Consider the following 26821-nt stretch of genomic DNA (forward strand, 5'->3'; position numbering starts at 1 on the left):
ATGTATTTTCTTGTAATGGGGCGTTGTAGAGCCGAACTTCTGGAAACTGACTCACTAGTGTGGTTCTTTCAGCATATAATGTATTCTATCCTTACCGACAAAAAAATAAAAAAAATAAAGGAGGCCTGAGCTCAAGCTGCGGAAATCTGTGACGTCACGCGCCGAGATGGTGCGGATTGTTCACTGCAGCGTCGCCACCTGTCTTTTGTTCTTCTTGTCTCCTTTCTTGTTTAATGTGCCTCCTCTCACGCTAAGAGTGGTTTCCTTTCTCTTTTTGGCATCGTGTAAGGGTAATTTTACTAATACGACCCAAGTTATTTTTCTCTCTACTTTCCCTTTAACGAGGGAAGGACAACCAGAGAAAGACGCTTGCGCATGCGCAGCACACTATGACTCTCTCTCGCTGTCTCTCTCCCCCTCTCTCTCGTGCACACACTCGCGCATACGCGTGCAGAGCCGTCACACGCGGACACATAAACACACTCTAGCCCGTATACACAGTGCACTCCCGGGCTGCGGTCTTCTTTCTTGTTTAATATGCCTACTCTCACGCTAAGAGTGGTTTCCTTTCTCTTTTTGGTATAGTGTATAAGGGTAATTTTACTAATACGAGCCAAGTTATTTTTCTCTTTAGATTCCTTTTAACGAGGTAAGGACAACCAGAGAAAGACGCTCGCGCATGCGCAGCACCCAGTGACTCTCTCGCTGTCTCTCTCTCTCGCGCACACACTCGCGCATACGCGTGCAGAGCCGTCACACGCGGACACATAAACACACTCTAGCCCGTATACACAGTGCACTCCCGGGCTGCGGTCTTCTTTCTTGTTTAATATGCCTACTCTCACGCTAAGAGTGGTTTCCTTTCTCTTTTTGGTATAGTGTATAAGGGTAATTTTACTAATACGAGCCAAGTTATTTTTCTCTTTAGATTCCTTTTAACGAGGGAAGGACAACCAGAGAAAGACGCTCGCGCATGCGCAGCACCCAGTGACTCTCTCGCTGTCTCTCTCTCTCGCGCACACACTCGCGCATACGCGTGCAGAGCCGTCACACGCGGACACATAAACACACTCTAGCCCGTACACACAGTGCTCTCCCGGGCTGCGGTGTACCGCAGAGCTTGGCGCACGCGCGCGCCCTGCACGGTTGCCTGAGCGCCACGAGTACCGGGCCACGCGCCGCGCTTCTCACGCGCCACTGTCGGCGGCGATGTTGTCCACACTTTGTCACGCGTGTTTCCCCAAGGCGCGCCCCGCGATCGGCGCGCTCGCAGCCGCCACGGCGCGCTCGCGCGCGCGTCAGATGCGGTGCTCAGATTGCGGCGGCGCCAGGGCCGGAAGCCCACGCCGCCCACGCGACTTTGCGAGCGGCCCACGGGAGCCTTTCGGAGCAGCACATTTTGCCCACCATCCCCTCCTCCCGTTCTGCGCGTTTTTTTCCCATAAATTTCATTCCGCTCGCCGCTGTTCGCTCGACCATTATCGCCGCCGCCGCCGCTGCAGGTTTCCGCGGTTTGCGCCCGTCCAGCTTTTATTCCCTCTCGCCTGGAGCCCCGATTGTGATCTATCGCGTCCTCTCCGCCTTTTGTCTCGGCGACCGCTTTTCCTTTGACCGTCTCGTGCGTGAGTGTTGTCCGAGCCACGTGATGTGGGAGCTCGTTGATCGAGTCCCGTGCCTGCTGTACTCACCGGCTCGGTTTAGCGAGCGGTGAATACTAATGTCGGTTGGGAGTGACCGTTAACGCGGGACCACTCCTCTCCACACCTGTATAGAAAAGCAGAAATTCGCCCTGGCTGTCTTAATTTTCTAGCGCGAGAACTCTGAAGCTAACAAAAGTGTCTGCTGTGCATGATGAGGACAGATGCCTTGCAATCGCTCAGCAGCTATAGGACCATCCACTAAGTCGCATAGTGCACGCATAATCCATTCTGCAGACGTTCGCATAGCCGAGTCGCAGCCATCTATGTACTGATCAGTGCTGAGCACACGTCATGCCTATTTGTGTGCTTCTGTGGCAACGTCTGTCTGTTAGAATTAATATGTCGAAAATTGCGTGGCTGATCGAGAGGTCACGAAATGTTTGTATGTGTTGGTAGCTTTCTACAGAAAAACACGCCGCGATGGCGTGTTTCGGGAAGCCCGGTTACTGTCTTTTCTTTTTTCGCATTGCACAATGCTAAGTATATTAAGTGGAATAAATAAACGCTAAGTAAATCAAATGAACTTCTTTCCTCATTTTTAAAAATTTCCCTGCATGAAATGAATCCCGAGTCCCTCATCTCTACGGCGAGCCTCACAACCAAATCGTGGTTTTGGCACGAAAAAACCCCAGAATTCAGTTCAATTCACCACAGACTTCTCCATCGGGCGGACCATTTTTCTAAGAGGAGATCTTTCCTTCTTTCGTTCCTTCTTTGGCTCATGCATGCATGGCCTGCACATTTCGCCCGTGGACCATACAGAAACCGGCGCAAAGTTTCCGCAGTCGACCTCTTCGCGAAACTGTTATTGTTTGTTTCTTTGTTTTCGACGGACGTTGCTCTCTCTCTCTCTCTCTCTCTCTCTCTCCGCGCTTACGTAGACGGTCGACGAGCCAGCCGGCCGTGCTCAGTGGCGCACGGTGATCGAACCTCCGTTTTCGGCCGCGTTGCGGCGGCGAGCATCGACACCGACGCGCTCGCGTTCCGCATCCGGACACGCGGTGCCTGCGTAGCGAGGCGTGCGCCTCCTGCTGGCGGGCGCTGCTCAGCCGCTTCCGATCCGTCATCCCCGCGGAGGCACGGTGCCGACGCGCAGGACGTTGACGCGGGCTGTGCCTGCGCGTACGCCTCCGCGGCCCGGTCACCCTTTGCTATTTATTTTTTTTCGGCGCGGCGCTCATCACGACGAAACAATGCGACGAGTCGCCCCGGGCGCGTCTGTACACGCGAACGCGGTCTCGCGCCTCGTCGGAAGAAAGGTCCCGAGGCCTATAGCTGGCACATGGTTGGTATACGTACGATTGCTCCTGCCCGTGCTAGCCTCTAGAGGCCTAAGCAATGCCGTTTCTACTTACTTCTTATATTGTTAAGCCCATTAAGACCGACCACAGTTATGCGTTCTTCTCTCTCTCTCTCTCTCTCTTTTTTTTGGCGTCATGCCGGTGGTGCGTTCTTCGGATGGTATAGCGTGATCCGTCATCGGTTGTGTCCGCCGGAGACGAACGTTAATTAAATGGTAGAGCTTGGTTAATGAGTAGCGTTAGCTTAGCTCACTTCGAGCCCGGCACCACTGAAGAAAGAAGGAAAAAAAAGCGCGACTGACGCCGTTATCACGTGACGGCTCTGTGTCTGCGACAAAGTTCCACATAATTTGAGCTTTTTCTTTAGTGTCGACGTTTGCTTGCTGCATTGCTCATGAAAACGAGCCTCTATTTAGATATCGCATAAAGAGGGGCTGAGAAAATGGGGCTATTCATTTTTTTGTTCTATTTTATATTTCTTTATTAGACATAGCCGGACTAACAAAATTATTATTACTACTCGTAGATTTGTTTCTTGGTCTGCGTGCTCTTTCCAGTAAGCACAGAACACGAGTGGACATGGAGCAGGAAGCGAAATATTAAAAAAAAAGTGGTTCCACAATATCAAGAGTAAGTAGGCGACGAACGCAGTAAACTCCTTACCTTGTGATATCCTAATCTGTTACAGAACGAGGTTCTGCAGGGAAGTCGTGTAGAAGCTCCGTTGAAGGTGTCCTATAGTAAAGAGAAAGAAAAATGCCAACAATTACTATGCGCGTTGCATAGCATCGCGGCGCAGAAACGGTTCCTCATGCAGTTCTTGACTACCTTGTAGTTCTATTATCTGACAGTGGCATTTCACGCTATCAGGAGTGTCTTAACCAATTTGCGCACCCGCCCTGACATCGATGACACAATATTATGTCGGCGTCATACATGTACTATAACGTGATCAATATGAGTTGTTCTTTCAGTAATGAACATGGGAAGTGCCATTTTTCTTGTAAACAGGGTGCCGCCACTAATCGGAGTGGTATTCAGCAATATTTTTTTTTCTGTGTGTAGGCGTTGCCATACTGCCATGCGGCCACTGCAGGGCAACATGGCAGCGTTTACAAAAAAGAAATAAAGAGCAACAACAACAGGTTGTCCTGTTGTAACTTATATTGAGCGCGATAGCACGTTGATTATTTTGCCACGCTCTTCGTCTTCGATGGTTAGCGGCATACTTTTCTTTTTACTAAAGCAAAAAAAAATATGGTATCATTTCTCACGATAATTTCGATGATTGCTACTTTTAGCTTGGTCGTATGGTTAAAATATATACGGCAAACAAAACAGAAACTGTCTGTATACCCATCACGCAACGGCAACATGCATGTTCCGTGTGAATCCAAAAAAGTGTGGAACTGTAGTTCTGCACTCTAGTCTTAAGTGCAAAAAACACGCAGAATAAGGCAGTCTCGCACCTAGAGGGTGCATGTATCCAGGATCGCTCATGAGTAAGTAAGGCAATACTTGCGCAAGAATACCTCATTCTCGCTTATCTGTATTTAGTTCTTTAGAATATGAGTATTCGCGGCTGTGGTGCGCTTGTTACTGGCACTTAAAATCTGCGAGTGTAAACATGTAGTCGTCAAGTTCCACTGTACTGCATTTGCTCCTAACAATGTTCGTAATTTCTTTTCGCAGCAACTTCGCCCAGCAGAGATTCCACTTACTAGACTTCATTATATGATCAAGTTCATTCCCATGGTTGATTCCGCGCCAAGGTCTTCTATTTTATACGCCGCGAATGGCTAAAGCTTGCATACTATGCATATGTAACATCAGAAAAACAAGCAACAAGGAAGAAAACAAACACAAAAAACAGCACACAGATGTTCCGTTCTTTCTAAAACAAATTTTAAGCGAACTAGCGCGCTTATTTCACTCCACTCTATCACGAGCATCACACGCATTTTCAGCACACAGTCATCCGACGAAGCATCGCATTCGCCATTGCCTGCTTCCCGCGCCCGACGTTTCGCGCATGTCACATGCGAGTTACATTGCTCGACCACATGCGAGTGGGGGGGTTGCGCTTGCTAATGCTCAGGTGCGCGCGCCCTTATCCGTGTTCGGGACTCCGCGTGCGAGCAAGTGCAACGCATCATACATCAGCGCCGCGAGGATCGCGCGCATGGCACGGAGCCAGCGAGGCACTACACTCTAAGAAGAATTCCGGGGAAAACGGGAGTAACTGCGCAGTTCGTCCCAAAAAGGGCGCTTTCGTCCCTCAAGGGAGTAACTGCATGGATGTGCGTGCCGTGTGCAAATTTTGGAGAGTAAGTGTTTAGTCCCTGGTCGGAAAGAGAGCAACGGGAGGACGAACGGCAACAGTTACTCCCCATGCGCTCCGCTGTTTTCGTCCGTGTCGTGCAGTGATGCGGCAAAAACTGTATTGTCTATAAATCGTGAATAGTTCGAAGTTCGTGCACTGTCCATTGAAATACATGCAAAGCAGCACTTTGCCTCTTCATGAGAAAATTGCGTGAAATTTAAAGTTGGAATGTGAAGAGCCATCCCCTTCGTGCGCACCCCATAAGTGAGCGATAGAAATTAAACGCGCAAGTCATTGATAGACTGCCACATTTTGCTGGTCAATAGTACCTAAGTTCCTTCCGTTCCAAGGAGATTACGAACTTAACTGAAGCGATGTGTAGCTCAAACGGGACACACTAAGCGACAGAGTAATTGTCCGTCTCTGTCGTCTTAGGTGCCCCGTTTGAGCTCGCCACACGTTTGCATCGTGTAGTGCCTCAGTTTAAAGCACCCTAAGAATACTCGGGCATATTTCTTTTCGCACTCACTGATGGTTGCAAGTACACTCAACGTTACACTCTCCCCGCACAACAAACACAATATGCCGACTCGCTTTTACATTGCCGCACCTGCGTTCCGATGCTTAACCTGTCTCAATTTCCTAGTCCTGTCAAGCAATCTGCCGTGGTGCAGTGGTTAGACAAGCTAACATGGGAGCGCGAGGACGTGTGTTCGAATCCTGCTTTGGGGCCCCTCTTTCTTCTTTTTTTTTTTCAGCTCAGTAATCTTTTTTATTAGCGTATAAATGCCTAATTTCATTAATTCCACCTTTGCGTAGCATCGGAAATAATGACCGTTACTCCTTTGAGGAGCATCGGAAAAGAGCAACTGTTTGTCCTCGGAGGAGTAACGGCATGGGGAGTAACAGTTCATCCCCTCGCACTTACCCCCTAAAGGGAGGAATGGTTGTGGCAGGTCAGTTGCTCCCCTAAAGGAGTAACCTCAATACCCCATTTCCTCCTTTTCTTCTTAGAGTGAACTACATAGGCGCGCTTTGGCGCGCTCTCCCACTGCATGCATGCGCGGAGACGCTTCGCAGGAAAGCACATCCGCGTATCTTCGGTTGTAGCAGCTGTAACGCTTAGCGCGCAAGCTGCGCTAGTTGCGGCGGCTCCAGCATGCACCGGTTGCGATTAACGTCGTGACGTCATCTGATCTTTCATACGTAGCGAGCGCGGCACGCTTTGTGTAACGTGTATGTGTGCGTGTCTCGTGACCGGGCACAGTCTGCGTTGTTAGACATATTGTAATAGTGTTCCCAGTCCACGCTTTGTTTTCGAGGCCACTCGCGAAAGAGTGACGCCTTTCGTTGTACTAAATCGGCATTATACGTAAAGCGTCTGAAGCTGGACAAGGTCAGGGCCACTCTCTGTACATAAAACTGCAACTGGCTTTTGCTCGCTCGAGCCCATATATGGGCTCGAGCGGCCTCTTGCGGGGTTCTAGCGCACCTGTAACAGCTGTGGAGAGACTAACTGACGCTACAATAACCTGCACCGTGATGGCGTTGCGTGCGCTACTCAGAAATACGTGGGATATACGCTGGCGTCGTAGTCATGAGCTCCTTTTACCTTGTGCGTCGAACGCGCGTGCCGGAAAAATGAATAACACAAGGTAATGGCGCAGTATATGGTAACAGTTGAATGCCATATGCTACCTTTAATGGTAAATAGTAAAGATACAAGGGAGCCGTAGTGGTTCTTTAGCTAGACGTTGCACAGTACCGCGCGCTGAGGACTTTGGCCCTGGGGCTCTTAGAACCCGGATAACAATTAGCGCACCACTTGTCAAACTTAATGTCGTTTCTGGGCCCCTTTGGATGATAGGCCGAACTCGCGGTGTTTGTGGGGCTAATACTAATTTAGTGGCGCGCGCCATTTTCGCGTATGGCCCGTCGGATAAGAGGCATGCACTTCTGGAGAAGCGTTGGCGGTGCATGAGAAGCATCTCTGCGATGGAGCGTCCACCACGTCGAGTAACATCAAACCGCGTTTTAAGGCAAAAGACTTAAGTGGCTCGTTGCAATGGCTCATACACTGTAAAATAATTTACACCCTTAAAATTGAAAAAGGGTGCAGACGTGTCTATAACTCACACCCTTATGGTGTTATCTATATAACGGACACCCTAAGGGTGTGAGTTATAGACACATTTACACCATTTTCCACTGTTTAGTGTGTAAATTATTTTACAGTGTACCTGAGGAAGGTGGCGTGTAGTCCAGTGAAGCAAGAAATATCATCAGGAATGGCTCATACCCCCGTAAGCAAGCAAAAGTGCAATGGCAGAATATGAATGAAGAAACGAAGGAAAGAGATAAAGATAGACGAAGAAAGATGAAAAGAAAGAAAGACTGAAAGTAAAGAGAGAACGCAAGAAAGAACGAACGAACGTTTAGTTATATATTGCATTAGGTGCTCGCATGTATAGTTAAGGAGGTCAGCGCCATAAGTTTACTTCACACCGCGGCTCATTATGTCTTGCAAGAAGTCTCACCCCTCCGAACATATAACTTAACGCAATACCACGTGTGCAGCAGGCTTTCGCCTTCGCGTGTTGCAGGAGTGTAACATGCTGCCGAACTTTCTGACGAACGCGTCTACTAGCGCAGCCATAGAATTGCGTTGGCGTTATACGTCGCACTTCCTTGAGGTCCCGGATCCACGATTTAAACCGCATTCAGCACATTACAAAGTGTTGTTGAGGAGATCACTCGACACACTTCTTGCCGCTTTGAGAAGCGAAGCGCAGCTTACGGTGGTCTGCACCGGACCACCGTCAACTGCACTATACATAACTATATATATATAGAAGAAAGGAAACTGAAAACCTACGATTACGAGAAAACCAATAATTAGGGTAATGACGTGTCTGCCGACGTATCATTATCACAATTTCAGCAAGGTCACCTATTTATCGTCACGTCGTTCTCGTCATACCACCTTCGGATTCCATCAACGTCATTCGTTATTCGTCATGCGGTAGTAGTCAAGCTGTCGCCATTCACGCGTGATTATGCAGCCATTTTCATGCCATGATCGTCAATAAAATTGAGTCGTCGTCATACGGTCGTCGTCGTCATACATTCTTTCACATGGCGTCGGTCGCCGTCGTTCTGTCATCGTCATTCCAACTTCCTCATTCCGTTGTCGTCACGCCGTTTCATCGCGCCAAAGTTTTTTTTTTCTAAACATCATGTATTGTATCGGGGAGGCGAGAGCCCGTCAAGCTGGATATGTAGCTTTTTCTCTCCCCCTCCCACATCCTTGGGATGGAAAATAAAGGCATTATTATTATTATTATTATAAAGTCGCCACACAGTCATCGTCATCCCGCTGATCCTCATCTCGTAGTCGTCGCGCTGTCTTCATTAAAACCTCGTCACCGTTTCAAGGTAGTCATCGCATTGTCGTCGTGCCATTACGTCACACCGCATTCGTCCTTCCCTCGACGCCATTCCTTCGCCATTCCGTCGTCACGCCTGCGTCGGACGTCGTCGTGCCGTCATGGTCATGGCCGAGCCTGACGAACGAGTGTCACAACAAAGTGGACCGATCCGGGAGACAGTGTGTGTGTCGCATATAACCGAAGCAATGTGAATGTCAGAACGACCACTACACATTTCCAAAATAAAGGTGTCTTCAGCAACACGGTGTGTTGCTACATTCAGTAAATGATAATCGCGAGTGTCGACAGTCGTCAGGGGTTGGGTTATGCAGTAATTATTATTTTTTGTACTTCTTAGATACAAACGAGATGGTGTGGTACGGTAATAGACGCGCATACGCGCAGGCAAAAAAAAAGGTAAATCGGGGTGATAACATAAGGAGAAGACTTCTAGGCGGATGCATGTGCGTATAGTGTTCCAGAGGAAACCAATTTATAGGATATCTCACGTAAAAGGAATTTTCGCACGTAGTTCTCCCATTACGAATTTCACTACCTTTCTTTTGCGTTGGGATATAAACAAAAAATATGGCTTCAAATATCAGCAGAAAGTGTCATCACTATAGCCTTTCCTTGCTGCCACGCGCACCACACAGTTCGTAGATTACCGCCAATTCCACAACCGCATCTCAACGGGTACAATGTTCTGAGCCAGGCCTAAAAAATAAATATATATGCAGATGCAGGTACCCAGCCAGTAAGAAGCCATCCCGCGACACTGACCGTGTTACTTGCGCTATTTCCTCGTTACTTATAACTACGCATATTGTTGCGCGCAGCCGCATGACATATGTGTCTGTCTCACGGGTTTATACGCTGAGTACACAACAACGACGACGACTACGACGTCGACTATGGCGACGACAACGACGACGACAACTACAACGACAGTCATATCGCAGAATTGTGCGAAAATAATGTCTCGCTATTGTCTCTGTATCTACCTAAACTGTGTAACATCTAGAGGTTCAGCTTGTCGAACCCGCGTTTTTCTTCCAAGCACAGGCAAATCAAAGCAACAGCGTGACATTCCGGCTGGATCGTGACAAGCAAGCAATCGGCTACACTAATGAGCCTTCTGTACACATGCACGCACGGTTTGCCAGAAAATTCCAAGATAGCGTGTCACCACGGAGGGTCGGCGGCTCCAGCTGCCGCGTGCAGTTTGATAACATTAATTGTTGGTCGCTGTACTGGGCGATTCATATTGATAAAGTGCACTACCGCTTCAAAGTGGTCCGCACAGAAAGTGACAGCTATGTGAAAGCTGAGTGCATGTATGTGTCCAAGCTCTGTATTCGCTGTGTATGCAGGCGATGTGTGCGAAAAGTGCATGTTACATTCTAAAAAAGATAGTACACATTGCGCTAAAGTGAATTTTATCTCTTTCGCAGGGTATTCTATAATTTCTGGGCCATAATGACAAGTATTCACGTCGCGCACAAGTTTCCTGTCCAGAAAAAAAAGCATATGTAGAGAAGACACACTCAATATATAGCCGCAGCTATTTCTCTTTCATTCTGTATACGCTCTTTTGTTCGATGCGTCTGTTCTGTATCACCTTGTTACCAATTCTATAACTCGCGGGAACCGTACATAATAAAGGTCGACGAGGCACGTACAACGCCGAGCTTGGCAGGCATGCTTGGCACAAGGCATGCTTTAATCAAGCGCTTTCGGGGCCTTACAGGCTCGCGTCATTCGTTTTCGTTCGTCCCCATAAGCTTCGCAATCGTGCGGGCTGTCAGTCAGCCTCGACTTCAAGGGGAATGTATCGCGCGTATATGTACGCGCGCGAAGCGCATAATGCTGCAGGCGCGAGTCAATCCGCTGCTCCGCCGCCTGTCAGATTCGAGGATGTCCTTATAGATGAACCTCTCCACTCTCCTCGTGCACACTCCTTCGTGTACAGGTGCCTGCGCGTGCGTGCGTGCGTGTTTGTGGGCACAAGCACGTATGCATATACGAGTGCGTTATGGTACATGTGCATGCGGACGTAATAACGCAGCCCATACCCATATCCGCCAACACTGTATACGCCACCACTTCGGCGTTGACGATCTCACGTGCGCACATTATGCGACGTGCAACACAGCAGCGCAGGTCGATGCGCAAATTGCCTTGCCTATATAGGAGAGGAGGGAGTACCAGCCCCGTTAACGAGATGGCTCGCATGCCGCGCCGGGATTAAACCGCGACGGTGAACGTTTGATTCGCGAGAACTGCGGTGCGCTTATTGAACCAACTTTTCTTTCTTTCCTCGTACACTCTTTCGCTCAGCACTCACGCCTAACACACCAAGCCTGCCTGGAGTGCGCAGAAAGCGCTCAAAGACGCGCCAGCATGTACCGCGCGTCCGCCCCGGCATCATTTTAGAAGGGCACGCAATTCAGCCAGCGCATTCGGCTTGTGGCTCACTCGCTCGACGGTTAAAAAAAAAAAAAACAAAGAGAGAGAGAGAGAGACGCTAAGCAAAACATTTCAAGGCGCGCTGCTGTTTCTTCATTTCCGAAGGGGCGCGCCTCTGCGCTCCCAGAGCGTTCATTTTCATTTGGTCCCGAACGACGTTGTTCGCTTTGATCCTATATTTTGCAACGTCGACGATACCGCGCGGAGTCCGAGTTTCGAATTTGCTTTCACTCCCTTAAATTGCGCCTCCCCCGTCTCGCCGATATCGCTGACCCGCCGTGCATATCGCGGTTGCGGCTGTCGCGTGCCACCCTCTTACACATATGCCTTCAATTCTCTCTCTCTTTCTCTCTCTCGTGTACAGCTGATGCAGCCGTTCACCTCCGTGTCTATCGCTTGCACTGCACGGGCCGGTCTGCGTGCATATACGTACGAGTTCTACGGCGGCGCAGCAGCGGCCGACGCTTAATTATGTTTGAATAATAGATTGAACGGCAGGCGCTGTTTGCTCTCCGCCGGACGCGAGCCGAGCTGCGTGACACGCCGTGCTCGGCCGCTGCGTTGCTGCGCGGGCTTGCCCGGCTGCACAGCCATTTGCATGAGCGCCGGGTCCGCTACGTACGCTGGGCTCGAGGAGAATTCGATTTGCCGCCGCCCTTCGCTGGCGCTACATACGAAAGCGCTGGCGGACTGCATGCAGGCAAGCGTTTTGTGGGACCAGTGTGAACGACTGATGCGGCTTTGCTTTCGCCGCGCCGTCTGAACAACTCTTTTCTTTCTCCTATATACTCTCGGCTGTACATGGCGGCAGTCACGACAAGCACGACAGTTTGAATCTTAAACATTAAAAAGACAGCTGTGGCTGTCTGTCGCCACGGATCGTCGAATCAATTGAAACGCAGACAAGCTGTAGGGCGTTCTTTCCTCTCCGATTTCGCCGTGCGGTTAGTGTAACGTCGGTGTGATTTCGTCTTGTATACACTTGGCACGAGGCCCATATACCATCGTTGGCGACCGAATAAGTGGCGGCGCAAGATCGGGTTCTCGAGTTATTATTTGTGAAAGGTGTTCTATACTTTGTAATCACTTCGCGTTTCGGTTGTCCACGACGCTATACATTTCAAGTGGGTGATTGTGTAGAGCAATGCATGCTGTACTTGACACACTCAAAGTTTGCACATCTCGCCATAGTCTGGGTGGAGTTCCCCCCTTTCTGTACAGTATGCGCCTAGAAACAAGCAGCGCAATTGTTGCAATAGTCAGCTTTCGAAATACCTCGCAGAACTGAGGCAGTAGAAGCGTGATTGCGTGTGCATCGCACGTGTTTGTGTGTTACTCAAGCAGCTGAAACACGTTGATTACACTTGGCATAAGTTTTCTCACACGGGCCCTGTGTTGCTAGGTTACAGGTATGTCGAGCTAGCGGAATTTGTATTATTCGCTGCATAGAGCCAGACAGGGACTGAAACTGCAGAAATATAGACAGACGAACAATTTCGACGGCTCCACAAAGGGACTATGAATGAGGAACGTTACAAAATCAGCTGTGTTTTTCGCGATGACGACTAAAATTGATATGATGGCGGGATTGTGGCGGTCTGCGGCAATTCCGAGCCACCAATGACGACCTATGACAGTGACGTTCCTGTCTGGCCTCAGACTTCTCCTACTACAGCACGACATGGCACAATGACAACGCGCTATATATGATGAAGGCCGGGCGGGGGGGGGGGGGTAGGGGGGGCAAAGGGGGCTAATATTAGGGCGACGGTGTCTTATGCATATGTGGATGGATGAATGAATAGATGAGCGTATCGAGCAATTCAAGTACCCAAACAAATATTGTCGCAGGAGGAGGCACAAAAGACCCGTATTCATTTCACGGAGCCACAGCGCGCTTCCAGTTCCACGCATTCACTCCTTTCAGTCGATGCACTGAAACCACACCCTCCTCCTTTCCCTTCTTGCCGTGTGTGTGTGTACAGACGCAGCGTGTCCTTTCCATCGAACGCGCCTGTAGATCCGCCAGAATTCACGCTGAACATCAAGTGCATGCGTGCAGGCCATTGCTGGGATTCCGCGGAGAGCACACGATCGATAGCGTGCTCGCCGTGTTTCTCAAAGAATAAACGAAGAGTCGCCCGAGTGGCGGATTTTCTCACAATCTCGGCGTCCGGAAGCCAACCCCTTCTCCTCTCACCTCACTCAACTGGCTTTCTTTATTCCCGTCTTCTGGAAGGGACAAAAAAAGATGAAAAAAAAAAAACAATGAGCAGACGCCAGAGAACATCCGCGACGCTAAGACACCGCAGCGCGCTGTGCGGCTCGTCTCACCCCTCGCAGAGACGGAGAACGTTCTCGTGTGTGACATGGCCGCGCACATGCTTACGCCCTTCGTGGCTCACGCGCTTCCCGGGAGTCGTGCATCGGACGGTGCGACTCCTCTCCCGTGCCGGCAGAGCCCTCGGACCATTCAGGCGTCTCCACTGACTGCCTGCAGCCGCCGTACTTGTACGCCGTTCGCGCACGCTCGTCTGGCGGCTGCCGCCGAGAACCGCCTACAAAGTTTCTTTCCCGCGTCGCACGTCGTGCTTACGCTAGGATGCTACTACGCAGGGAAGAAGGAGAGATGAGGGAAGAGGGGGCGGGGGGGGGGGGGTATGCGCAGCGGAAGAAGGGAAAACGAGGCAGCGCCAGCGATTGAAACGTCTTCGCACGCTGCCCGCTCGCTGGCTAGCCTTCTCGCAACTGCCGCTCGCGTCCGAGCGCTAATGCGCTTCGCCGGACACTCACAGCCGCATTCCACGCCGCTGCCATACCGCGGACGAGGAGCGCGCGAAGCAGGCTGGCCGCTTCTTCTCAGGCGTGTTACGCCCGCTTTCTTTTGCCAGCGCTGCTCTCTCTTCTTGTTTCCCGTATCGAGGCCGCGCAAGACGCCGGCGTTCCTCCGCGACGTGTGAAAGAAGGAAGGGAGAGAGAGAGTGAGGAGGAGGAGGGGTACTTCAGGCGCAAGCCGGGAGCACAGCAGACGCACGTCGAGTCTTCTTCTTTTCCCCTCTGGTTGCGTGCCTCCTGCTTGCCCAGCATGGACGGCGCCACTGCCGCCGATCTGTCCGTCCATCCCTTCCCCCCTCACTCCCGCGAGCGAGGGGCAATCAAAAGTGCATGTGTCATTGTCAGGCGCGGGCGGGCGCCTTATTGACGGACCGCGTCCGGATCCATGACAATGGCGCCCCCGCCGGAGTTGCTGCGCGCTAACACGGCCGGCGCGCGCTGACCGCTCGCTCGTCACGCCGAAGAGCCAACAATGGGCTCCCCCCCCCCCCCCCCCTCCCACCTCCGAGGATCCGGCGAGGAGCCTTTTATTCTCGGTTCCCACACCAAGGGCGGGATGCCCGCTATATTACAGCAGCGGCGAAGAGCCATATTCGATTACGCGCGCCGCTGCGGCTAAGCAGGCGACCCGGATGCTCGTGCTTACCCCCGCACGCGATCGCGGATTTCGGCCTTCCTTCGTCCGTGCGCCGTTCGACCGGACGGCGCCGGCGTCCTCTGGCCTCGTAGCGATCGGAGCGTTTCCCCGTGCGCCACGGTTTTTCTTTTTCTTGAGGTAAAAGCGGAACAAGAACAAGAAATGAACTCAAGCAGGAAGCCGTCCGTTCTTTGGAATGTGAACGTGTACTGTCTCTTTAGATGATTTAGGAAAGGTAAAGAATATTTAATTTAGAGTGCATGAAATGTACAGTGTGGTATGAAGGTATGTAAAAGTCTTTCTGAAAGATTTCAGATGCGCTGACCGGTACTCTTACACTGGTACCGTACCGGTACTTCTTGCAGTGGATGAAGAAGCTCTCGAACTACGGACGCCGTACGATGAATTCAAATAGAGCTACTCTTACATGGCTTTAAACTCTCCTCCGCCTAAGAATAATTATGTCGCATAGGCCCGTGAACAGTCACAGTTATGTCGCAAGGACAGCGGGAGCGGAGGGGGGGGGGTGCGTTTCTTACGACATATTCCTACGAGACTTACGAGACATCCAGTCGCCTCTTATTCAACCTTGACTGTGCCTGAGCAGCCTGCAATTCTTCACTCCAGCTCCAGGCTCACCTTCGCACTACCTCAAGCGGGTTCGTCCCGCTTCGAGTGTCTTCGTAACACCCCACATGCCATACCATTGCGCCGACGTTAAAAGCTATAGTCGCTAAGATTGTTCGGTCGCTGAACACCGCGAACTGCAAGAAGTGTCCCAAGGTATCCGACCCGGATGCAGCGAGCTATCCGGCGTCTTTCAGAGTTGTTATTGGTTGATCGGTGGTCTAGTGAGGGTCAGGCACGTTCAATCTTTGCGGATGTGCAATATTTATTTGTACCTATAGACCTTTTCATTTGGGGAGAGAGATCACCTCTTCTCTGTACTTGCACACATGAGTAAGCAGCTGTGCTGCCGCCTCTGCAGTGCTTTTGAAGGGAGCTCATGCGGGCTCACAATAGTTCCAGAGAGCAATAATGCGACTGAGAGGCAGCTCTCATCGGCAAGGTCTTTATAAGGACGCTTAGCAGTGTGCTGGTTACTTTATTGGTGGAAAACGCACCTAAATAATGCCGACGTACACTCTCCGTCACCTACCGAAAGAAGCCAATCCCGGACGTAGGCTTCTCCCTACATTCTCTCATGATGTAGTATAGCCAGCTTTAAAGGCATTAACGTGCGTGCAGACACCTCAATCTGTGATCCCTGATGTATGTGTGAAGAAAGGTGGAACAACAGACAATGAACACCAAGGAACATATAAGATTAATTATTTCTTTTTTATTTAATTACTATATAGATGTGATAAAGGGGAATGAAATTGAGGAAATGACTTGAGTAAAAAATAAGATAAATCTTTGGATACATCTCGAATTTGAATACCGCACACGTCCTATAGTTGCACGTGTATGTAGAAAACGTGAACATTTGATGAAAACGCCATAAATCTCACGATAAATTTTACACGATGTCCCCTGTTGTTAAAAAACGAGGTATATACAGCGGTTCCCTCTTACATTAGCGCGAAATGCCTTAAAGGTGCCATTGTGCTCTTTGATGCCACTAAGATAGCACGGAAGGTATTGGAGGCTATCTCACGCATGTGTAAGTCTCACCTTTCTTCCTGGTCTCCTTATTTCTTTTGATCACCTAGGTGAGTGACCAACTATCACTTTCTCCCGTGAACCCTTCGCTTTGTTCCCCTTTTCCCCTGAGTACGCCTCCAGTTCCGTTAAGAGGATTCATAAGACGATGCCCCTCATTAAACAGCGTGCTCATTGCGGGTGCAAAACAGCAGCTGCTTCGCGCGTATACCTCTCCGTCAATCACGGCGAAACCAACTGAGTAGCATACCCCTGCGAACGCGGTCGGCTGAAGCATCGCCGTACAGCGGTGACACGGCTTCGAGTAAGCGCAGTGGGAAAGCATCTATTGGACGAAAGCGCCGGGTCTCTCGATTGCGTAGTCAAGAGACGGAGTCTATTGAGGCCGGGGGGAGGGGAGGGGGGGTGCAATCCTCGCGACGCGGCGAAACGCGGAAGGGGCTGCCTGCCGCTCGTCGTGTGCTCGCGCTCGAAGGAGCTTTTGCCACCGCGCCTCGTCACTCGTGGCAGGCGTGCGCGCGAGAGAGAGAGAGGCCTCACTCGAGGCGCGCGAGAGAGCCGCGCACAATGGAATTCCCCGCTGCGAGGCGAGCAGCAACGGCGTCGGTGACAGGCTGTTTGCGCAGGGGCCGGGCTTTAGGGCGCATTGTGCTGCCAAGCCGCACAATGGGCGGCCACGATGTGCGACCGCGGCGGGAGCAGCCACTCGGGGGCGAGCATGCTCGCACGCGCCGTCAGCATCAGTGCGGCGTTGTACGTACACATGTATATAGATACATGCGTACAAACACCGGCAAGGGAATGCATGCATCGGCGTGTATACGCACGTGTATATGTGTGCTCGCGTACACGGCGGGCTTCCTTTGTTAGGCGCGCCGAGGTAACGGAAAGCATAAAGCACGCGCGTATGTACCGGAGGTACGCGCTTAGCGCGGTTACGCTTGTGCGAGTGCGGAAGGAGTTGCGTGCTTATACGTGCGCGGGTGCCTCGTTCATGAAGCGCCTCGTTTATCGCTCTCGCATGTGCGAGTTTGTTGACGACGTTGTTACCTACGTTGTTGCCGAGATTACCGCTGGTACTATTGCCGAGATCAACTAACCGTCACTGTCCGCTCATTTCTGGTCCTTTGGACTGCGCAGTACAGCACATCCGGGTCTTCGCTACTGCGTGGCAGGTCACGATATCATCTGTGCCACGTCGTATGGGTTTGAAGGAATCGGCTGCTTCTTCGAAACAGCTCAGTGAATCTCGGACGACGAGATTTCGCAGCAGTGCGGACGATGATGACGACGACGAAGGCGACGACCAAACGCGGTAAACGAGGACTAGAAGTGGAAGGATAATGGGAGAAATGACGAAGGGGACGACACCGGTTTATATGTTAAGGACAACGAAAGCAATGACAACGACTGTCACGACCTCCGCACTGGAAAGCTGCCAAGCGCTATAAGCGACGCAGCAGCACAGATACACTTCCCGTACTTGCAAGCAAGCTTTGACAGGAGCTTCTTTCCGACTCCGAGGAATGGAGCACAACGACGTTTCGCCACAGAACCAGTGGGTGTGCTTTTAAATAATACCTTTCGGCGATTCCTTGAGGAAGAGCCTTTTGAGAAACATTGTTTTACTCCGTTGTCGTTGTGTACGCGGAAAGTTTCTGAACCCGTATTCACAAAAAGTTTTTTTTTTTACTCCAGAACTATTGTTCTTCGTATAAGAGCATATATGTCGGCCAATCGTGATGCTGGACATAGCGAAGGTGGCTGGGGCCTATGGCAAAGACAACTGCCAAACTATAAGTTTCGCGAAATCGGCTCCTGGTCACTGTAAGTCATAGCCTATATATATGATATTGAGAACATAATTGCGCTGAACTAAGACCCTCGCATATGAAGAAAAGAGAAAGATGAGTGGTACACTCTGAAATAGTTTGTCCATGCACCGTCTGAAGCCTCTTATGTAAGCACACATTCGCACATACATGTGCATGTATCGGGAATACAATTATCACATACATAATATAGCTGAGTGGAGTACGTATAGCTGTATGGTCGAGTGTAGCGCTAGTTTGTGTTTGAAACAATGGAATACTAACTAGCCCGTACCCAAACCCTGTTTGTGTTTGATTTGTATGCGAATGTCTCAGTTGCGCACCTGCAATAAGTTCTTTTAAATCATTGCTAAGGAGTTCATGTCACAAACAATACATATATATATATACTTCAGATGAGGGTCGGCGCTCTCCTCCTCTTGGCAGTATATATGTGCATCAGCCTCACATGTGTGCGCGAAGATTGGGTCCTGAGGCACCGTGCTACATGCTAGGGGGACGACAGTGCCTATTCGACGGAAGCTACACTTTCCCATAAGCACCTGAGTCAAGTAGAATGTTTCACTTCGAGTGTCGAGACGGATTCGCCAACTATAGACTGCGTACTGTGTGTCACTCACCCAGTTCTCCAACTTGAGAACTTGAGAAAGCAAGTGTCGGAATATTGCGTGGTTGTCTGTGCTCTTTATCACTGAAGACGTTTTCGTATACATAGCTTTGAATAATAGTGTATGTGGAGGCTTGAATACACATCGAGCAATCAAAACGCGTCTCTTGGGCTTATATGGGTGCTCGAAGCACACTCCTTCAAACGATCTCTCTTGCTGCAAGTGTATAGGGCCGTACGGCATTCACCGCAATATTGCACTCGTAGGTAACTGTTGCATAAGTTATCCGCTGCAGGGCCACATCACCGGGCTGCGCCCGACTTTAAATGCGTCACAGCTAAAGAAAAATGGCCAGGCTTAGCTTGGTTAAGCCAAGAATGCGTTGCATATTGCGCGAGTTGGGGCCCAGCTTTTCCTCCGGCTGTCGTGACGTCACGTCACGTGGTTGCGCTAAACGTCAATGGTGGCTGCCCGGCCGCGCCCAAGGGCTGAACTGAGTGATTGCAATATGCAACGCATAAAAACAGAAGCAACTTAATAACAAACATAGCAAACTTAAAAGAGAATAGACCCACATATGAGACGTGCAGCAATGAACAATGGCTCATACCCTCAATGGTGGCTGCCCGGCCGCGCCCAAGGGCTGAACTGAGTGATTGCAATATGCAACGCATAAAAAAGAAGACCCTAAATATAATGACGATATAGGGCGATCAACCGAGCAGAGAGCGCTTTTGATCATTGAGCAGCGGGGGACAAGGTATAGAAGAGGACTTCGGAAATGCGCGGGATAAAAAAAAAAAGCATGAAAAGGTGCAACTGTTAGAATACCGCAGAAGTGTAAATAGCAGAGGGCGAACCTGCGCTCACTCGGATGATTTCGGGCCGAAAGCGTTACACAGTGTGTCCGGGCGTGCGCGCCGAGGCGGGGCTTTCGGAAGGCCAGGTGCGCCCGATCAAGGGGGCGCCTTTGACCTCCGATCTCCTCGACGCGGGGTCGCTTTGCCGGCGGCACGCATCAAAGGCGCGCATGCGCACTCGCTGCGCGAGCACTCGTGGGTCGACCCACCCGCCGCCACCTCTCGATGCGCCGCAGGCGCCCCGTATGCTTAGCGGGGCGCCCATTGGCCGCGCGCGCGCGTGCATTGAGTCGCCATATACCACCGGCACGTGCTGCCCAACGGTGCCCGTTGCACCGGGCCGCACGTCTTTTTTTTTTTTTGTATCCTCTCGTCGTCTTTGGCTCACGAGCGCGCTTATGCGACGCGCTGCTGAATGGGAGAGCGGTCAGCCCGCACCGTCCACGAGGAGTGGACCTTTCGCGCGAGTCGGGCGCACCTGCTTTTGCACGCGGGCGCGACTAGCGCACACAGGAAACGCGGCGGCGCCCCTTTGAAGACGCCGGAGATGGAGAAGACAGAGAGAGAGAGATAGCGGTCTTGGAAGACGAGCGCGTCGGACACCGCTGCATTGTCGGAACAGCGGGGTTTGTCGCTCCGTACGACGCAGCGCGACAGGTGACCCAAGTTCCAGCTTTGGGGGAACTATATAGTGAAGCATAGTGACGCGTTTTCTTTCTTCTTCGTCCTAAGCGGTCGCGTGTGAGCTGTAATAAACTTAGTACCGAGAAAGAAAAAATGACAGGCGGCGGAAGTACTCTGCGGGTATTACCGTTACTTGTGTGTATACGCAAGTCCAGAGATTTGTTGCTGCAGCGCTTTTAGCTGAAATTTATGTGACTTTCGAATCATTATTCACTACATGCCGCTTAGCGTCAAGAGAAATTTCGTTGTACGCTTGCAAGCACGAAGGGTTTTGGGCTGTCCAGCGAGCGCAGGCAATGTGCCTTTGAGTCGCGCATGATGGGGAGAGAGCGAAAGCTTGAAAATAATTGCCCCCAATATTTGTTTTTCGCAGTTCTTTGCATCTACAAATTGTGCGCTGACTTCGGACTGCTGCAAGCCGCTTCAAAGCTCATAGTGCTTCCTGCGACAACACGCAGGTCACTGTTTTCTCAATGCACCGTTCCTTTACAGTAAAGGCATGACCCCATATTGCAGGAGAGTCGAATACAGTGAGTATCACTGGCTGGCGTAGCGATTCCGTTGATACGGATACAAGGGAATGTGGTATTAACAATTAAATTATTGGGTTTTACGTGCCAAGACCGTGATCTGATTATGAGGCACACCGTAGTGGGGGACTCCGGATTAAGTTTAACCACCTGCGCGGTTCTTTAACGTGTGCTTAGTGAAACGATACACGGGTGTTTCTGCATGTCGGCCCGATCGAAATGCGGCCGCCGAGGCAGGGAATGTAAAATGAACGTTGCCAAATGGCGATTGCCTACGTGAGAATGTACATCGCATCATAGTAAACTGAGCTGAAATTAGAAGTCAGGCTTTGGTGATATTATACGAGGGATGTTCCGAAAGTAGGTTTTGTAATTTATTTTTATACGAAAACTTTATTGCCAAAAAGAAAAGATACACCATGGCATCATGAACTGTACATCTTGCAATATTTTTCCACATAGTCCCTACCGACATTGAGATATTTGTCGTAGGGTGCCGTCAGTTTGAAGAAACCACTCTGGTAAAACTCGGTGCCCTGCGATGCAAGGCCTGAGAGACACGACCTCTTCACCATACACAATCTGCAGGCGTTCACAGATGACGGACACACTAGTCCCACGTGCCCATTCATGCCGGATAACAGCATGCACTTCCATTGCCGACCACGTTGTCAGCTCAAGTCTGTCAGCCATGGTTATTTGTACTCGAACAACCTCGGGCACGCCAGTGTGCTGCCACTATCTCTTCTTCGGCGCTCTGCGCATGCGTCATTAATCCTCCGCTGATGCTCGTTCCGTCATTGAACCAGCAACGGGCGTGGATTCTTATGGCAATTGTTTATTTCACCTGGTGCACCATCTTTTCTTTCAAAACAATGACGAAACTTACTTTCCGAACGACCCTCGTACGTGCTTGTTTGACTTCAGGATTCTCAGCAACGCGTGGTTTGACAGGTGCATATGGGGAGAGAGAGAGAAAAAATAATGCAGAGAAAGGCAGGGAGGTTAACCAGAGGTAGTTGCGGTTGGCTACCCTGCGCAGGGGGAAGGGTTAATAAGGATAAAGCACATATAGAAGTGATTGAGAAAAGAAGAAGTATACCAGTACACTATGTACGGCTGTTTTGTTCCGTGTATATTCCAGCCCAAAAGTCACAATCAATCAATCAATCAATCAATCAATCAATCAATCAATCAATCAATCAATCAATCAATCAATCAATCAATCAATCAATCAATCAATCAATCAATCAATCAATCAATCAATCAATCAATCAATCAATCAATCAATCAATCAATCAATCAATCAATCAATCGTTAGCGTAGAGTTAAAGCGGTGGAATAACATAATCCCGGCCACGGCGGCCGTATTTCGATGGGGGCGAAATGCGAAAACACCCGTCTTAGATTTAGGTGCACGTTCAAGAACCCCAGGTAGTCAAAATTTCCGGAGACCTCCACTACGGCGTGCCTCATAATCAGAAAGTGGTTTTGGCACGTAAAACCCCATAATTTAATTTAATGAAGCACAATTTTATGGGCATATAACCCTTGTACGATCGTGAACGCGACCCAAGAAATGCCTCGTGCTGAATGTCTGTTGAATATGCAACAGATGAAATGTCGTTTGTTACATGCGTAAGCAAAAAAAGGAATGTAAAAGAACAACTTCAACCGGGCTGAAGGTGCTGTAAGAAAACCAGGCTACACGGGGATTGGGTGACGAGTAAATTTTCAGATATATTTTTCCAGTTGCCACACGATACAAGGCTGCACAATTTTTTTCATATTTCGTTTCTTTTTTCCTATTACGGTTGGCAGGAAACAATGCAAACTGCGTGCACTGCCATCATCTTAGACTATGCCGCTGAAACTCACAATGCCAGAAGAGTTGTTTAAAATAATTCAAATAAATATCATTTGTAGTTTCCCAATTTGTAAGACTCAAGAAAGGAATGGAAGCATCGAAAGGTCTATGCCTACGAAAGCTGGTTTGAGGCTTTGCCTTTTTAACGAAGCGATAATATCTGGACGTCATGGTGAGTATAAAGTAAAGCAAATCAGGTAATTGAGCTTAGCTAGCTGGTAACTAAAACTAAACTAAACGTTACGGGCTGTAAAAGGCTCTAACGGTCCTGCCTTTGTGCTTTTGTTGGTATACACAATCGTGCACAACCTAACGCTTTGCGTGAAAGTGTGTTGTTCGGCATCCTTGTGTAAACGATCTCTGAAAATTTATCGATGCTGTCTATCGCGCATCAGCAGCGTTTCTGTTGACAGATGAGATCAACTATAGGATCACCGATTTTCGTGCGATATATTTTTCTATTTTAGGGCATCTTATCAATTTATGGACTTCATTTTAATATAAAAGTTGGAAGTCGAAGTTAAACGGTTAGATGCTGCCGCATGAGTTGAGCGCTGTTTTCTTTTCCCTCTGTATTTATTTATTTTGTTTTTTGTTTTAATTTTGTGGCACTCTGCAAACTCGAACCAATGATCGCCAATAAGATTTACGCGGGGGTCTTTGTATATGAATTATAAAATCGCATATACAATCTGCAATTTTTTTTTTTGCGTATAATAAAACGCTTATCAGTTCATTGTGCCCCGGTAACAACCTTCGGCGCTTTTGTTATTTGCCGTTGCTCTAATATATCTCTGCTACCAACAAATACCTCGAGCACGGTTGAACGCAGATACCTCAGTGTTAAATGTTCAACTGTGTACGGTTTACCTGATCAATCGCCTGCGAGGAGCACTTTTAACGAGAGCATAAAGAAATTCGTTGAGAAATGTAGAGTAAAGCGTATGCTATGTTTTTTAAAAAGAAAGAACTGGGAAAAAAATTAATTCTGTCTCTCGCGAGCCAGAACCACGATCTGATTATGAGGCACGCCTCGTGGGACGGACTCCGGATGAATTTTGACCTCCCGCGGAATTCAGGAACGCACAATTCACGCGGTGCACGAGCGCGTTTTGCATTATGCTTTCATCGGAATGTGGCCGCCTCGAGGTCACGGGTTCGTACCCGTGACCTCGAGCTCGGCAGCGCAAGGCCATAGCCACTGGGCTATACCGCAGTGGGTCAATGTGCCCTTTTCATCCATGCAAAGAAAAGAAAGACGCACCCATAAAAGCATGCAGCAAACAGCCGACTTGATCGAATCACAGGTTGGCCACGATCCGACCCAGGCTCCAACACGAGGCGATCCGGCATAGTCGAGCGCATTGGGGCATCTGATTCACTTTGAAAAGCCGCCTTTCTGGGCATCAATCTAAAAGCCAGGGCGCATATATCGAGGATGCGGCTTTATTTACTTCGTTATTTCGGCTCTCTTGCCGCGATTGCATGACCGGCCTTGTAGTCAAGAGACCTGTGATGACGCGCAGACTGAGTTTGAACAAACGTTGGGGCAGCGAAATGGCTGCAGCCCTTCATAATACAATGCAAAGCTGTGCGGGATTCCGTATGTCAGCCGCACAAATAATGACATGCGGGCAAAAGCACTTCACAAACTGCGACTCAGCTTTTTTTTTACTACGCGCACGACCTGTTTAGCTATATGTAGGTGCGATGAGTGAGAAGAAGAAGCGTGATCGAAAACAATCGCGGCCACGTTTCTCGTAGTTTTCGAGTATAGCGCGCAGGTCATTGGTCGAATCCACAGGCACGATGAATATACAGACATGACAGTCGAAACAGCCTGAGGCGTGTACAGGTGATAAATACGCGCCGGCCAAGCGTTAGGACGGTGTCGGTCGAAAACACGCCTCTTTCTTCTCGCGGCTGCTGCTTTTCTGTTTAGTTTTTTTTCCCGCCTGCTAGACAATGGATTTGTATGGAAGATTCTGCAATGGAGCTGCGTCATCCTGCGACTGTATGCGTGCAGTTTCACGGTCATAGTCATGCTGAATCTCTCGCTCGGTGGGGTTGTGGTAAGATTGCACTCCTTGATTGCAGCTGCGCCTTTCTGTTTTTCCTCTATAGTGTGAACAATTCTGCACGGTGCTGACGGCACTACTCCCTGCGATTCCGTTGTCAATGTTTGACAAGGGTTCCCATTTCAATGAGCATCTAGAATATGATATTTTTCTTGCAGTGGCTCACTCACTAGAACGTGACTATCATTTTCGTTCTGTGTGTCATATGCGAAGAGGCATAAGCACCCAGAAGAGAAAATTCTTCTCGAACACTCAGCATGACTGTCAAGAAAAAAAAGAAGTCAGCGATATTCCCGTTTATGCCACGTTTATTGTTTTTGAGACACCGTCATCGATTTCATATTTTTTTCTTGCTTTTGTGATAAAGCCCTTTTTTCGTGTTGTTTGACTCAGAGGCTCATGTATTGATCATCGTGTACAGCTATAGCTGTCGCGCATGTGTATGTTTATTTGTGTTAAGCTGGGCGCCAGCTTGGTGTGCGCGTATCATTCTAACATTTATTTTGAGGTCGTAAGTTACCAGCGATTGTACCACTGAGGATCTGTCGACTACTTCTGAAACATACGAAATGTCCAAATAACCTGTTGACTACCACTAGGCATGACAATCGAAGTGCCTAATTTGATGAGGTGAATAGCCCCAAAAAGGAAAGAAAAAAAAAAACTTCGCTACGCTAACTCACAAATGGATAAAATGGCTTAGGAGGTGCTCTTGCATTTGTTACACCTCCCTATCTTTGCCCTTATCATACATCACCGACTATACGCAACCTAACCGCTTCATTTTGCGTGTCGCCTGAGGTCTGGCACAGTGGAAAGAGACATCCTATTTTCTTTTACGTTACTAACCGTCTTTTCATTTTAGTTTTAGTAACAACGATTACACGATTACTACATGGTCTTTACCTGCACCTTCTCCGATTAAAGTAGTTTCTTAGAGTAACGGCCACTACCATACGTAAATAATCAAAATATAAGTGAAGAGGTAGTGCGGCCGTCGGTGCAGTATATAAACTAAACCTTCGGCCTTGTTCGACAGCTTCCGTAACGATCTCACAACTTACCTACAACTACTGCTGAACCGCTCGCTCGTTTTTTTTTACCTTACTTTTATAGCGTATAAACCATCCTGCGAGTCCCTCCCTGCCCATGTTTCGTACAAACCATATTCAGCCGCCTATACTATACTGTACAGCGGGGAGTAATTATTCTTAACCGCGGGGCTAATTCGATTTCGTAGCGCTGATACGATCGAGTCGCGACGCGGCCCACCCGAAACCAGTTTTCAATTTTCTCTTCCTCGGGACGATGCAGCGGGTCCGGCGCATGCATACCTGCGGAGTCAAGTTTCTGTCCTCGTGTCTTCTTGTGTGTGTGTATATGTGTACACATATATATATATATATATATATTCGTCCGGGCGGAAATTGAGATGGAGAACTGCATGCACCCGCGCGCTTTGAGAACGCATCAACGGCGTCGCGCTACCCGGTCTTACCGCGGCCTCACCGTCCTACGTAATCAGCGATGGATCGGTCAAATCCCACCTCCTCCTGTTTGCATGCGTAAGGTATAGAGTGAGGGAAAGGGAGTGAGTCTGATGAAGAGGAAAGTCCAACGACGTGCAAAAAAAAAAGAAAAAAAAACGCACACACACTCGCACCAAAAGCAAACTCGTCTTTATTCGTTGGTCGCTCTCGTAAAATTCCTCACACCGACAGCTCGAACCCGCGAGCACTGACTGCCTGCCTGCCCGAACGTCGATAATAATCGACGGCGTAAACGACAATCCCGGCTTTGTGCATACATCCTCAGTCCCTGTACGGAGATTGGGATAAAGAAACAGCGTCGTTTCGTCGAGATCTTCGTTTTTAAAGATGGATGCAGCGCAGAAAGCTCGCACGCCGAAAAAGAAAGAAGGAAAGAAGGAAAGGAACGGAAGTGCACAGAGGCAAAGCCAGCGTCAACGAGGCGGCACTGTCGGACGGCTCCCACTGGCGTCGG

General features: G+C 49.5%; 2 protein-coding genes across 4 annotated transcripts in view; one reads left to right on the forward strand and one right to left on the reverse strand.

Annotated features, from left to right (window-relative positions):
• LOC135913334 (glycine receptor subunit alpha-2-like) overlaps positions 1-26821 on the forward strand; it is a 359566-nt gene that overhangs the window by 133188 nt on the left and 199557 nt on the right. The gene's annotated exons all lie outside the window — the stretch shown is intronic.
• Positions 1-26821, reverse strand: part of LOC135913354 (paired box protein Pax-6-like) — a 206620-nt gene that overhangs the window by 129644 nt on the left and 50155 nt on the right. For all 3 annotated transcript variants that reach the window (XM_065445952.1, XM_065445953.1, XM_065445954.1), the window contains exon 2: positions 3665-3736. The gene's annotated coding sequence lies outside the window, so the exon portion shown is untranslated. The remainder of the gene's footprint in view (positions 1-3664; positions 3737-26821) is intronic.

This window comes from Dermacentor albipictus, chromosome 4, assembly GCF_038994185.2.
Source record: "Dermacentor albipictus isolate Rhodes 1998 colony chromosome 4, USDA_Dalb.pri_finalv2, whole genome shotgun sequence".
NCBI classification, from domain to species: Eukaryota; Metazoa; Arthropoda; class Arachnida; order Ixodida; family Ixodidae; genus Dermacentor; species Dermacentor albipictus.